This window comes from Microtus ochrogaster, chromosome 4, assembly GCF_000317375.1.
Source record: "Microtus ochrogaster isolate Prairie Vole_2 chromosome 4, MicOch1.0, whole genome shotgun sequence".
NCBI classification, from domain to species: domain Eukaryota; kingdom Metazoa; phylum Chordata; class Mammalia; order Rodentia; family Cricetidae; genus Microtus; species Microtus ochrogaster.
The window spans coordinates 8,507,541-8,523,062 of NC_022011.1; positions in this window are offsets into that span (position 1 = coordinate 8,507,541).

The window sequence follows — 15,522 nt, forward strand, 5'->3', positions numbered from 1 at the left end:
CCTGCCTCTGCCTCCCGAGTGCTGGGATTAAAGGCATGCGCCACCATAGCCCGGCTTAAAATCTTAGTAACCTAATACTTGCCATGAACAAGCATAGCCTTAAAACAGAGACAGTGAATTCTCAGCATAGGGTTCAAAAAAAAAAACTTGGCTGTAATGTTTAAAAGTTGTAAAATGAACTAAATTTCAGAAAAGTGGGTTTTTTTAATTACTATAAAACTTGAAGCCAGAGGTAATGAAGATTTGAAGCAGGATAGTGTTTGTGACAATAAAAATGGTATTTTCTAACTTTTGATTCAAAGCAAGAGAAGGAATAAGTTACAAAAAATACCTTACCCTTAGGTGAAGAAGATAATAACCCATTTAATTACATGTATTTAGCGTTATTTTTGGAAGAATATTGAGGATAGAATCTCATATACCCTATGCAATAAATTGTGATTATATAAGCTAAGTAGTGAAGTTACTAAGTAAATTTCAAGGTTCTTTTATCTTATTTTTGGAACTGTTTATTTATGATTGGCTATTTATTCATGACAATTTTATGTCTAGCTGCCCATTGAGCTCAAACAAATCTCTCTGTTGTCTTAATTTTATTAAACTGAGCAAATATTGTTTCTACATTGCATCATTGCCTTGTCCTTCCGTCAAAAATGAATTATAAGCATTTCTGTCTCTGGGACACATGAACATTATGTCTGCCTTTCAGAGTGGTGATTCCACCCACATATGTTTTCAGGCTGATATGTCTCAGTGAGATAATTCAACGTGAGCTGCAGGGTTTGTATCATAGTATCACTGAGGCTTCCCATCATTTGCCATGGCTGAAACAACCTGACATGAAATATAACACTATAACATGTCAGGTGGAAAATTTAAACATTCGTTTTTCCCAAGGAAGAATAGAATCTTTATATTTTAAAGCACCCTATTTCATTGGTAGGGACAAGGTGTGGGGTGTTATGCTACTGTATTGATTCTTCTAGAAAGCTGAGTTAGGAAAAAATCCTTTTCTAGTTAAGAATTGCTCATTTTCCTGTTTTTTTTTCTTTGACACAAGAACAATTCTCAACATGCTGTTTCATGGCTACTAAAATACAGAAAGCTCAGGAAAGCACCCAGATGAATATAGTGCAATAAACTGTTGTTTATTAGTGACATTACTTTCTATGCTCAGATTTTCTAAGCAAAGCTATGAATTCAAAAAGATATTATCCGTTAAAGTGTATGCCTCTCTATGTGAGTCAAATAAGATGAGAGCTATTATTAGGGTGTAGGATTCTTACAGCAGATAAGTGGACTAGAGTTGTGACTCAACAGTTTGAGCACTTGCTGTTTTGCTGCTCATCATAAGACTGAAGTTCAGTTTCCAACACCTATGTCTGATGGCTCACAACTTTCCATAACACCAGTTCCAAAATAATCCGACTTTCTCTTCTGACCTCCATAGGCACCTGAACACACATGGTACACACACACACACACACACACAGAGAGAGAGAGAGAGAGAGAGAGAGAGAGAGAGAGAGAGAGAGAGAGAGTCAGACAGACAGAAACACATTTACAAAGTTGAATAAATTAAAACATTTCTACATATAAGAACTAAATACATGAGAAATGGAAGAGGTGATGGTACATACATCAATTTCTATGAATGAAAACCAAATAATTCACATGATGCACAGATGGCATTTGTAAAAGAAATTATGATGTTTCTTGCATGTATTTATATTATTCTTTAAGACCCTTCATGCAAATGCATAATTTTTAAAGTTTACATATTTAATTACCATTATTGTATTAGTTGTTTGCCTTCATGTATGTCTGTCTGTCATGTTTGTGTGCCTGGTCTCTGTGGAGATCAGAAGAGGGTCCCAGATCCTCTGTAACAGGAGTTACGGGTAACTGTGAGCCACTGTGTGAGTGCAGAGATTGAAACCCAGGCCCTCTACAAGAGCAGTCAGCACTCATCATTGATGAGCCATCTCTCTAGCTCCAAATGCCTAATATTTTTAATCTCTCCTACATGTCATTTATCTTACCAGTTAAATATTCTCCTAAGTTTAATTTTAAATAAAATGATCTTTGTATTCTAATTTTCTGAGAAATCACCATACTGTGTTTCAAAGCAACTGTACAAGTTTACACTCCCACCAGCAATGGAGGATTGTTGCCCTTACCCCACATCCTTGGTAGCCTAAGTTGTCATCTACCTCAAGACCCATTGAGATTGATATCCATCCAATATTTTCCAGAAGTAATGTTTGTTAGTAACAAATCCAAATGAATACCCTAAAAATTCTAAATTAAATCTCACATGCATATACCTATCTACTATCACACCTAGCTACTTATTTAGATAATTCATTTGTTCTATAACAATAGACAATGTTTTTAGTCAGATTTTGATTAGTGGACTCAGACTCAGGGCAATCTCTAAACAAAAGAATTGGTATTTTTTAATGTTCTGTCTTTATGTATGCAGAATTTATCCCTGTTCATTGATGTTTTATTTAGGTTTCTATAACTGTGATATAAGCATCTTCACCAAAAGCAACTTGGGAAGAAAATGCCTCATCATATCTCACAACTTGTAGTCAGTCCATCATGCAGGAAATCCAGAGCAAGGCTGGAACCTGGAGGCAGGAAGTGAACCAGAAATCGTAGAGAAATATTGTTTACTGGCTTGCTCCTCATGGCTTGCTTAGCCTGGTTTCTTCTTGTACTCAGTGTTATGGTCTCAAGGATGATGTTGTCTATAGTAAGAAGGGGCCTCCCACACCAGTCATCAATCAAGATGATATACCACAAGCTTGCCCATAGGCCAATTTCATAGAGGCACTTTTCTCAAATGAGGTTCTCTCTACCCATACGGGCTAGTTTAGCTCAAGCTGACAAAGGAACAAGGCAGAATGTTGATCTTAGAGTTTGACTCTAAAACATCCTTGACAAGCTCATGTTTTAAACACTTGGTTCCCTCTGGGAGGGTCTGTCTATTGGGGAGCTGTAGAAACTATGGCAAATAGGACTTACCCAGTGAAAATAGGCCATTGGAACCCAGACATGCTCCATGGGTCTTTTCTTTCTTCTGTTTTCTGTCCACAATCAGGTAACAATTCATATGATCCAACTATATTAGTTGTTTTGTGATGCTGTGCATTTAGAGGAAGGTATGAAACCAAACGTGGTGAGGCAATGAATTGTAATGAATCGCCTCTTCTCTGAAACTGTTAATCTCACAGTAACACAAAAGTAACTGTTATAGGGGGTTATTGGAGGGTTAGATATAGACAGATTTTGCTCCCACAATTAGATGTTGATGGAGTAACCTGCTTTGAATAATTGGCTCACACAGTTTATTGTATAAAATACATAGAAATACCATAATGCGACCATAGCAGAACAGATGAAGACATGGAGTTTTAATTGTATATTTGAAGGCTTTAGAACACAATCTGCATTGCTCTTTATTTGCTTGTAAATGAGTCAGCGTGCCTTAGTTTCATTAACATATATTTACATTTTATATGATTGTTCTCATACAGTTTCAAGATGTAAAGACGGATTGTATATAGTACACACAGTGCAGTGCTCATAAAAGAACGAATACTACACAACTGATACTTGTTCCTTCACCTGGAGAATTTTGTTCTGCTCAGCTGCTCATCAACAACATAAAGAAAAACCACAATGCAATAGTATTCCTGCTGGACCTAAAACCCTCTCTCCTAAATTTGGAAGGATTGAAAGCAAATTTCCAAGGTGGTGAAGATTACTATTGCTCTTTTTATATGACTTAGAACATGAATTCATTTCAGCTGCTGCCTTGAGATCCTGATTTGCTGTTAAAAAAAAAAAACTGTGTATGCTTAGAGTGCCTAGGTTGGGAAGGTTTTATTTTATACACTGGTTTAAAATTGCAGCAGTCTATTCTGTTACAATTATTTTCTGTTATAATTTTCCAACCCCGGACAGCTGAAGAATTTCATCTTGAGTGTCAGCCAGTCCCTGGACAAGAAGCACAGTAGTTCTATTCAGCATCATGCTGCTGCTGTTCCTACTAATAGGAAACCTTGTCTGTTTACATCCCATCATTTTATCCTTCAAGAGTACTGTTTAATACCTTCTCGAGCCATATCTAGCCAACTCTCTCAACACCATGGAAATAATTCCTGTAACTGGAAATAATATTGAATTATGTTATGTATAGTCCCCGAACTGAAAATAATATTAATTCTTGCTGTTATTGAGCCTGTTATTTTGCTACTTCTTAATATGCTTTATTTCATTAATCCTTATACAATCCTATGATAAAGACATTATTGCTATTTTTACTTTACAGATGAGGGAGTGCAGGCATGTAATTTTCCCAAGGTTACAAAGTGAGCCTTGGGTTCTTCTGAGAGAAGATGGATGAGCATTGCCTAGTTGATATACAAACTAGGTTTATTCTAGAATATTAATGAGTCAATTAATCTTTTTATTATAACCTTACCAATTCTCTGGGAATGTTTGTCAAATATGGAACATTAATAAATAATTAAAATGCAATATTCTGAATAATTAAACCCACAAAGACCTGATTTATCTTTAATAATTATAATGATATTTTTAAAGAGAAAGTTTTGATAACATATGTTAGGGGTAGCATATGATGAGATTAACAAGCTGTTCTTTCTTGTTTATTCTTAGAATCTGCGGGTAGGGAATCAAAATGCCAAGGACAGTGATTCTGTCAGTATGATTGCTTGGTGCATGTGTTTCGTGGTATAATATAATTTTCTTCCTCTGCTAAATTTCATTTTATTACACATTCAGCAGCACTAATCTCTGTTGTTTCCTTGTGTGTTTGCGTGTGTATATACACATGTGTGTATGTATGTTTATGGAAGGTTCACTAATTTTATGCATCTAAAGTTGTTACCAACCATATTTAAAGCATTTAAATTCTTCAACCTATTATCCAGAGCTGGTATCTTCCATATATTATTATAGCAATAAAGCAAAATAGTACTAAATTAAAATTAAGTGTGTCATTAAGCCACAAAATAACTGAAGGAATCTTAACAATATAAAACAAAGGGAGAGATCCGAATTCCAGTTCTGTCATAATATCCCAGTCCTGTCATAGAAGTAAAGGGTATACAGAAAGAAACAAAAACATAAACAAACAAAAAAACAAGGGAGAACAGGCAAAGTACTACGTGAACTAAAATTCCATGTATGTGATACTGTGGAAAAGGCACAAACATGAAGACAGCAAAATTATCAGTGTTTTGGATGGGAAGGATTAAAATATACTGCATGACATAATTTAGGACAGTGAAGGTATTTCCTGTGACACTGTAGAGTTGGATGCTAATCATTATATACATTTAAAAAATTCTTAGAATGTGTGGAAGAGTGGACCATGGCAAGCAATGTGGACTTTATGAGTAATGATGTGTTTGTGTTAGACCACTAATGTGTCTCATGAGCAATGCTGATACTGAAGGAGGTTCTCCAAATGGTATACTATTTAGTGAGGACATTTAGGAAATCTATGGCCTCTGCATTCAACTCCATTTATTAAATGAAATCCATTCATTTAAAAATTGAGGCAATGAAGGAAAATGTATAGTGATTTCTTTTCTTTTATATTTATCCTATGTCTTCTTCATATTTTTGTCATTGCTGTAAAGAGGAGGATGACCAAAGCAACTCAAAAGAAAACATTTTACTATGCACTTGATTACAGTTATAAAGTGTAAATCTATGACAATTATGGTGGGGAGTATGAAAACAGGTAGGCAGGCTTGGTGCTGGAGCAGTACCTGAGAGCTTGTGTATTATCCTCAACATGGAGCCAAGGAGAGAGAGAGACTGGCCTTGGCATGTTCTTTAGAAACCCCAAAGCCCACTCCTAGTGACACACCTCCTTCAGCAAGGCCATACTGCCTAGTCCTCAGAAGCGTACAGGAGTATTCTCAGTCAAACTACCACATCTTATATCTTAATATCTATTTTTCTATGATCCTCCAAATAAGTGTTGGTAAGAAATACAAAGAAACATTTCTAGACGTAGCAGTTTCCTAAGGACTGAAAATTAACTCATTCATTATGTTTTATTTTCCACATATCTCTCACTTGCACAGTTTTTTCTGACCTTTGCATATATAGCTCTTTCCTTTGTTACAAAATTGAGTTTATATGTCCCCACTTAAGACAGGCCCTTTGCTGTATCTCCAGCTAGAAAAATCTCATTACTATTACCTAATATATTTATATACCCAAGTTCCCTTTCTACCCATGAACACTGCTTGTTGCTTTTCAGACACATTGCTCTCTCTTATTTTCTCTTCTGTCTCTGGATTTTACTGTTTCCTTCTATTGGATGTGTCTATGACTGTGGTGCATTTTCTTGAATGAGGACTGATTTGTGAGTTCCCAAATCATTAAGGATAGTATCTTGTCTGGGCAAGGGAGTCTAGCCTGCATAAGAAAGCTGAGCCACCAGAGGGAGGCAAGTCGGTAAACATTGTTCTTCCACAGTCTCTGCTTCATTTCCTGTCTCTGGGTTCCTGTTTGAATTTCTGCCTCAACTGCTTTTGCTGATAGAATATGATCACAGCATGTAAGATGAAATAAATCTTTTTATACCCTGAGTTGCTTGGGGGCAGTACTTTATTATAGGAACAGAAAGCAAATCAGAGCAGATGTCTTTACCGTTCTGTCCATCTAGTCTACTGCTTTCACTTGGGAGTACTGAGACCCCAAGACAGGTGTTCTGTGACCTTAATAATGAAAAGACACCCAGGGGGGAAAACGTGAAGTTCCTAGACTGATACAAAGCGTAAGTGTGTTCTCCAACAACTGACTCCTAGAAAATTTTCAGTACATTTTTCCATAGTTGTGATAGGTAACCAGGTGTCACAAGTAAATTTTCAACTTAATTATATGAATTATATGACTGAAAAGGTCTGTTAGGTACCTACTTTGTCATAAACAAGCCTGATATCAAGCACTGGCTAAAGAAAAGAATAGTAAGCAGAACTGCTGATCCTTCCAGAGTCACAATGAAGGGTTGCAGAGGGCTGCACAATAATATTGCCTAGTTCTTCATTGGTGTCAGTTACCAACATATGACATTACTATAAAAGGAATAGTAATACTGCCAAATTGATAAGGTTGGCAAAAACCAGATAACTAAACTGGAAAGGATGGATAATGGCCAATGAGATTTCCATATGTTGGAAGTAGAGATGTGTCTCATCAGTTAATGCTTGATGTTCTTCCATAGGACCCAAGTTTCAGAAATCATACCAAGAAATTCATAACCACTTCTCACTCCAGCTCCAAGGTATCAAACACCACCTTCTGGCCTTCTGGTGTACCAGTGTACTTGTGACATACTTTGTGTAGGCATGTTATCACACACATTCATCAGTAAAATAAGAAAAAATAAGTCTTAAATACTTTCCTGTTACTTTTAAACCCAGTGTCTTAATGTTTGCTTATGTCAAAATAATCATAATTATTAAATATATATGAAATGTGATCCTCAAGTGATCTAATCAGCAGATCATTGCTAAAAGGAAGAATTGAAGTTTAAAACGAAGTGAGCTGAATTTAAACAGTGGTATTGAAGATAGGGAGGAAAGAAAGTGTCTCTAGACATTTTTCTGTTAAGTTTCCATCTGGCCAACATGTCCAGTCATGAAAGTGGGGTGTTGAAGTCTCCCACTATTAGTATGTGGGGTTTGATGTGTGAGTTAAGCTTTAGTAATGCTTCTTTTATGTATGTGGGCATGCTTGTATTTGGGGCATAGATGTTCAGAAATAAGACTCTGCCATAAGGGATTTTTTTTCTGTGAAGTGTATTTCTCCATCTCTTTTGATTGATTTTAGTCTGAAATCTATTTTGCTAGCTATTAGGATGTTTTTTGGGGAAGACCATTTGTTTAGAAAATCTCTTCCTATCCCTTTACTCTGAGGAAATGTCCATCTTTGAGTTTCAGGTGTGTTTGTTAAATGCAGCAAAAGGGTGGATCCTGTTTTCCTATTCATTTTGCTAACCTGTATAATTTTATAGGTGAATTGAATACATTTATACTAATAGACATTAATGACCAGTGATCGTTAATTCCTGATGTTTTTCAGTGGTAATATTTTTGTGTTTAAATTCTCTGGGTTTTATTGGTATGAGGTTTTCTATTGCCTGTGTTTTTATCAGTGCAGCAAACTTCTTTGTGATGTAGGATTACCATTAATGAATAAAGAAACTGCATTGGACCTAGAACAGAGCAGAACTTAGGTCGGTGGGGAAGATGGAACAGAATGCTGAGAGAAAGAAGGGTGGATTCAGTTAGAAGCCATGGTGCTGCCTCTGGAGACAGATGTGCTAAAACTTTGCTGGTAGGCCACAACCTCATGGTGACATACAGATTAATAGAATTGGGTTAAGTTAATATTTAAGAGTTAGCCAATAAGGAGGGCAGTGGTGGTGCACGCCTTTAATTCCAGCACTTGGGAGGCAGAGGCAGGCAGATATCTGTGAGTTTGAGGCCAGCCTGGTTTACAAAGCTAGTTCCAGGACAGGAACCAAAAACTAAGGAGAAACCTTGTCTCGAAAAATCCAAAAAAAAAAAAAAAAATTAAAAGTTAGCCAATAAGAAGCTAGACCTAATGGGCAAAGCAGTGATTTAATTCACACAGTTTCTGTGTGATTATTTAGGGTCTAAGCTAGCCAGGTGGCCAAGACAAACAAGCAGCCCCTCCTCCAACATCATTAGGTTAGAGTTTTTCTTCTAGTAGTTTCTGTAAAGCTGGATTTGTGGATAGGTATTGTTTAAATCTGGTTTTGTCATGGAATATCTCATTTTCTCCATCTATGGTAATTGAAAGCTTTGCTGGGTCTAGTAATCTATGCTTGCATGGGTGGTCTCTTATTGAATACAACACATCTGTCCAGGACTTTGTGAATTTCAGAGTTTCCAAAATTCTCACAGTTTGTGTTTTCTTTACTGCCTCTTTTTCACTTTTCAAGTCTTTAACTCTTGGAACTCTTTGAGTCAACTGTTGAATTATTTTTCTTGGTTTTCTTTAAAAGATTTATTGAATTCTTCTATTATTTGTCTTTTTTCCTTTTCTTTAAGGGAATTTTTCATTTCCTCTCTAAAAGTCTATATCATCTTCATAAAGTTATATTTAAGTTCATTTCTTTCTGCTTCTTCTGGGTTAGGATGTTCAGGTCTTCATTTTGCTGTACCACTAAGTTCTGGTTTTGTCTGGTTTTTCTTTAGGTTGTTGAAGGAATTCTTGCACTGAGATCTACCCATGTCTTTCTCCATTTGGGGCAAGCAGTGTCTTTGCCTCTTGATCCAATTCTTGAAGTCAGTATCTCTCGATTCACTCTAAAGTCTCTGTCTGTGTCTCAGGAAGTCGGTGATATCTCCAGGGATGGAGGGCTTGGGACTGGAGTGGGATTTTTAGATTACAGAGTGCAATGAGGGAGTATTGGAGCTCCCTGTCTGCAGAAGGCCTCTCCACTGGCTGGCTAGTGTGGGTGGGAGAGAAGTCCTGGGTTTTGTCCCAGGGCCTAGGGCCTAGAGGCTGGACTATGCAGTTAGGGGGGTCATCACTCACCTCTTGGTTTGCTCTGTGCAGTTCTAGTCTGTCTCTTGGAAAGTCACTGAGGTCATGGGGGATGGATGTGTTTTTGAGTAGAATGAAACTCTTAGATTACAGGGTCCCATCAGAGGATGTTGGAGCAGCCTGCCTGTAAAGGTCTACCCACTGGTTGGTTAGTGTAGGGTGGAGAGTGTCGCAGGGTATCACCTGGAGTTCTAGGGCCTAGAGACTGGATTGTCCAGCAAAAGGGGCTGGTCACTCAGCTCTTGGTCTTTGTTCAGTCACAGTTTGTTTCTGTTTCTAGACATTTCTATGAAGGAACCATTTTGAAAGGGACAAAGGGTGGTGTCCATGTTTGTATTGTGTCTTACATAGGTGGAAGGATAGAAGATTTCAGAAAGAAATGAGTCCTACAGCTATGAGGTATGATGAAGAAGATACAGACACAAGTAAATTATAGATAGCAATACTTTCAGAGAACTAAAGACAAAAGAACTCAGAGTCCTCTGGGCTTTCCACCTGGATTCTAAGTCACAAAGACTGGGCATAATATGCAGAGCTGAGACAAGTTATCCAATATTAATCAGTCCTTTGGTGGAGTAGGATATTTTGTAGCCAAGGAAAAACTTAAAATTAATGTAACACACACATAAACTATCTTCCTTTTTATCACTCAATAAGTGTGTGTTTGATGAATTTTGTAATTATGATACTGAAATTGTGACTGGGTAATTAGGAAGATATATGCTCAGAGACAAGAAAGAAAGGACCAATCAGAATCACAAGTTGGTGTGGGTAAAGGTGGAATAAATCTGACACAAATTAATTCTCAAGTACAAGTGCCTTTTTGTGAATAATTTTGCTCTTAAGATATAATACTAGCGAAAGATTCTGATTATCAACTAATTAATTGTATTGGAGAGGAGGTGGGCTGCTTTATAAAATGGTATGCCATCTGACTTTAATAATCCACAGAAAGAAGACATGTAGGCTTTTGAAATATGTCTAATCACACAGAAAAAGAAAGTACAAGGTATCCAGATAATAGGATGACAGGAGAAAAGAGCCATCTACAGAAATCTGTTGTCATCTGAAGCTGAACAAAGTGATAATGGTAGATCCTAGTGGGCAGGTAAAAGAACCTGAAAAATCGGGAGAGATGCAAAAAGAAATACAGGCTAATTCTTGACAACAATAATATGCTTAGTAGGAAGATAAATTTAGCTTGGGGATTTTCAGCATGCTGGGAAGTTTTTGTTTACATAGGATTTGCTTATATGATGATTCAAATTTTTGGAAGTAATAAGATTTTAGCCTTCCTTCTTACTTTCCTTCCTTCCAAATGTTAGTTTATAATTCATTAAATGTACCATAGAAATATAATGATGAATAGAAAGTCATGGTTTTATATGGAAAGTGGACAGCAATATTTTAATTAGTAATAAATGATATGAATATCAAATGACAGGACTTATTTTACATATAGAGGTCAAAGCAAATCATTCCAAAGACTGGTATTGAAATAAAGTCTAAAAGAAGAACATACACACCTGCAAACATATGCAAGACCTACATAGGGAAAGAAAAAGCATCACCAGTATCTGGCTCCTACATTGTGAGCCTCTGTATTCCTCATGCTCTTTATGAAATATATCCCCAAACCAGTATCATTTACTCATGGACTGCCAGGAAAAATACAAAAATAGATATGTAGACATATAAGAAGCATGGTTTCACCAGGAATGGGTTACATTTCTTCAGGAAGAAGTAAATGTCAACAAATTCTATATATCATCCTAGGAATTCACATACCAGTAGTCCTATCAATTGAGAAATTGAGAAAGGAAGAACAGTAACTAAAGATCATCCTTGGCTTCAAACCTAGCAACTTTACAAGTCCCTAATTACCCTGGAATGTATAAGACCTTGTATCAAAACTTTTAAAAAAGATATTTCAAAATCTCTACCGTTGAGTTATAACTTCAATTTTCTATTACAGATAAGTTCCATTTGAAAAACATATTTACAATTTCTCTGCCCTACTTCTCTTTTGTAACTGTATTAATAGTTTTAACATACATGCTATTTAGCAGACATTAATATAAAATATGAAGTTCTCAGAAGTTAAAATCGTTTCTTTTCTAACACTGAAAGTAATTCAGACTCCCTTTGGTTTAAAAGAGAATTTAGGTACCATTACCTACTTGCTGATGTAAGCAAACTCCAAGAAAGGCAATTGAATGCTTGTTTTAAGAATGATATATGGTTCCACTTGTCCTGGCATCATCCCTTCTTCTCTTGCTGAAGAAGGCCCTTGAAAGTCATCTGTGGAGCCAAACATAGAGTGCCCCTATCTAAAAGGAACTGATTGTCTCCATCTATGACTCAGATTATTTCTTTGCATATTAAATTACAAGAGACAGTTCCAGCTGGATCCATCAATGTATTTATAACTCTGCCACACAATTTTCCTCCAGGCAGAAAACTTGGCAAACAGGCTCCTAGCTTGGCTTCAACTTTCAAAAATGGGAAAAGAAAAGTAATCATGGCAGTTATTATATCAAACTTCTTATTTAAATTATGAATATAATGGGAATATTTGAATCTCTTAGCACAATATTTCTACCATAGGACAGAGGAAGAAGGGGAGTGATATAACTTGATAGAGTTTTTTGGGTATCCCATAGATACTGCTCCCAGTAAACTATCTCCAAAAAGGACATCAAGTCTTGGAAAATCCAATTCTTGGGGAAAAAAAAACCCTCATCATTTCTTTTGTAATATTGTTTCCTGAATAAAAGAAATTAGAGCACTAAGCTGTGCTTGATACAAACATCATTAATTACTAAAATCAATCAAAAGTTGACATAGTAACATACTTAGTATAAATGGTTGTCACCTTTAATTTACATATACCTTTGTTTTTATGTAATTATAACAGTAATTGTGTATGACATATGAATTAAAGTTCTCTGATCTGGAAGAATCGATTTTATACACACATCAGACCTTTCTATTTTGCTTAGAATTGTGAAAAAAATTCAAAACATGTTAATATAAAGCACTTTGCTTAATAATATAATTATGTTTGTAGGGACAGGGCTCCAACTCCAGGTTTAGTTTTAATGTGGTAATCAAACTAGGATTATCTCTATAGTTTTGTGACTACATTTGAAATTGAAATGCCTTTTTTTCAATAGTACCAAGAAATGACCTTAAACTTTATGGAAAAGAATCTCATTTCACTGTAATAACTTGCAATTGCTGTCATTTGGCAGTAAATAAACTAATGGTTGTAGCTAATTTCTGAGAATATTCTGGGAATCTTGAATCACACCAAAAATCCTACAACAAAATTAGAGAACGATCTCTATATTGGTTTCTAAAATTGCAGTTATGCTCTGATTTTGATGAATTTACTGTAACTGTGGAGTTTATTCTTACTAAAAAATGTGGGATGAAGGTTACTCTGGAAGTTCTATTACCTAAGCTTTTCATTGTTGTAGCAGACTTACATGATAACAGCATAAAAGAGGCAAATTTTATTTTGTCCAAGCTTGCCTGACTTCATGTTTCTGGACCAGTGTTGAGACACAGTATGGTGGTTGAAGTATTTGATAGAAGTGATTGCTCTTCCCATGACAAGCAGAGGCTCCGACCAAGGTTGGAAAAAGTGAGTAGCAAGATACACTCATATGGCTAAGGTCTGTCTCCACAGATATACTTCCTCCAATCCAGTCACAGCTTCAAGCAATGACACTATATTATATATCCATCAATGGATGAACCTACTTCTTATATCACAGACTTTAAGATCCAATTTCTTTTCAATGATTGCATCCACCATCTAAGGGCAATCTGTCAGCATGTGAACCCATACACTTTGGGGTACATTTTGTATCTACAGCAAAACAAAATAGGTATAAGTGTGAAAACTCTTCCAAAAGTTTAAACCACTTCAGCTAGATAGACATTGTTTCAGGTAATTGTGCATCAAATATAGTGGGTTATATGAAAATAAACATCAAAAAGTGTGCATTTTACAAAAGCTTTGTCTGAGCAATTTTCTTCCATCATTTGAATTTTAGCTTGCTGTGTCCAGCCCAATTTCTTGTTGTTCTACTTTTTGTGTCTAGAGAATATCTCTGTTTAACATCACTATTATTTATTTTTAAAGTAAATGTCATGGCTTAAATATACACCAAGCTTACCTTCCCAGATATCTTACAATAGTCTTAAATTTCTAGCCTGTATTACATCTATCCTGAATTTTTGAGAGCCAAAAATGAAGAACAGAGCAGAACAGAAGGGAAGCTCATTAAATGATAGTGGAATAAATAAGCAAGAACATGCTAATTTGTTAATTCTGTCAGCAGCTGAGATCACAGACTATTATTTTAGCTAGTTAATGGCTTGACTCTTAAATAAATATTTAAGTAGATTTACAGTTTATAATGTGGATTTAGTTTTCCTATCAGATACACACCACTTTCCAACACCATATTATCCCATGGGAAATTTATTACAATTTTATTTTCTTAGATAAAGAGGGAAGCCAAATGCTAATGGCATGTTAAATGTTGGTAGCATTGCTACCATGTCTCTATGTGTGTACTTATTGGGTCAACAACAATAATTCATTTCTTTCTGTTTTCCCATGGATATGCAGTAAGTGCCTCAACACTGTTCTAAAATGTAGCATACACAGCAGCACCTTATAGATTAGCAAATTGGTTTGAAGAGCCATGTATTCAGTGAGTGGGAAAATCACCTTTAAGTGCATCCCATTGAAAGTGAACTCAATTTCTTCACCTTGCTCCCTGTCATTACCCCCTACTGTCTGTGGAATGAGCTAGTTTTCACATAGCTCTGGTATAGTCACAATACATATACCAATCAGCAAATGTCCACCAAACTCTTGCTGAGGATAAGTGTTAGAGAATAAAATGATGTTGGAAAACATTTAGGAATTGAGACGTCTCCTATTTTTGATATAGTGTTTGCAATGCATATGATGTTAGCTTTTATTCATTAAGATTGCTATTAGTTTATGTAAGCATGCATTAGGTAATGCCAATGCAGCTTTAATTAGACAGTATATATTCAGTTCAGTTTCAGAGAACATTGAAGATCTTCCTTATAATAATACATATACAGATAAGTTCTCAGTATCATATATCTCTTGAAATTCATTTATGGATTTGGCATTTGTACATGTATTCATGACAAAGTATTGCAGTGATTCAATCCATTCCAAGTCAGTATATTAAAAAAAAACACAATCAAAGGGAATTTTCCCACATGAAACTTGATTGACATCTATTTCCAAAGTGGTTCTGATAATAAAGTTACTATTCAGTAGTTGTTATCGTTCAACCTCCTGAAAATTATATAGCTTCCAAGGCCTTGTCTGGTAAAAACTAAATGGTGCACCATGCCTAAATTCATTCTAAGGCCAAACTGCCAATTGTGAAGGTTTTGGGGGTTGTGTGGTGAATGATTCTATCTAGATGACTTCATAATGTTGAGATGCTGGGAATAGGATCACCAGAAAGCACCAGAATGATGTCCAGAGAGCCCCCTCTGTCCCAACCCCATAGAAAACAGTGCTCATCTCTCTACAGGTCAGAAAGATGCTCCTCTAGAGCCAACTATTCTAAATCCTTAACACAGAATTCCACATACAGAGAATGGGACATGAATTTGTGCCATTTAAACCTTCCAGTCTATGCATTTTGGTATAGTAACCTGAGTTGACTAATACAGAGCCATCCCTTAACCATATTGAGTGGAGGAGAGCTGAGAACAGATATATTCATGACCTCCAAGGAAAGCTTTTCTTTCTTTCTTCCATCCTTCTCTCTAGTCTTTTCTCTTTCTTCCTTCCTTCCTTCCTTCCTTCCTTCCTTCCTT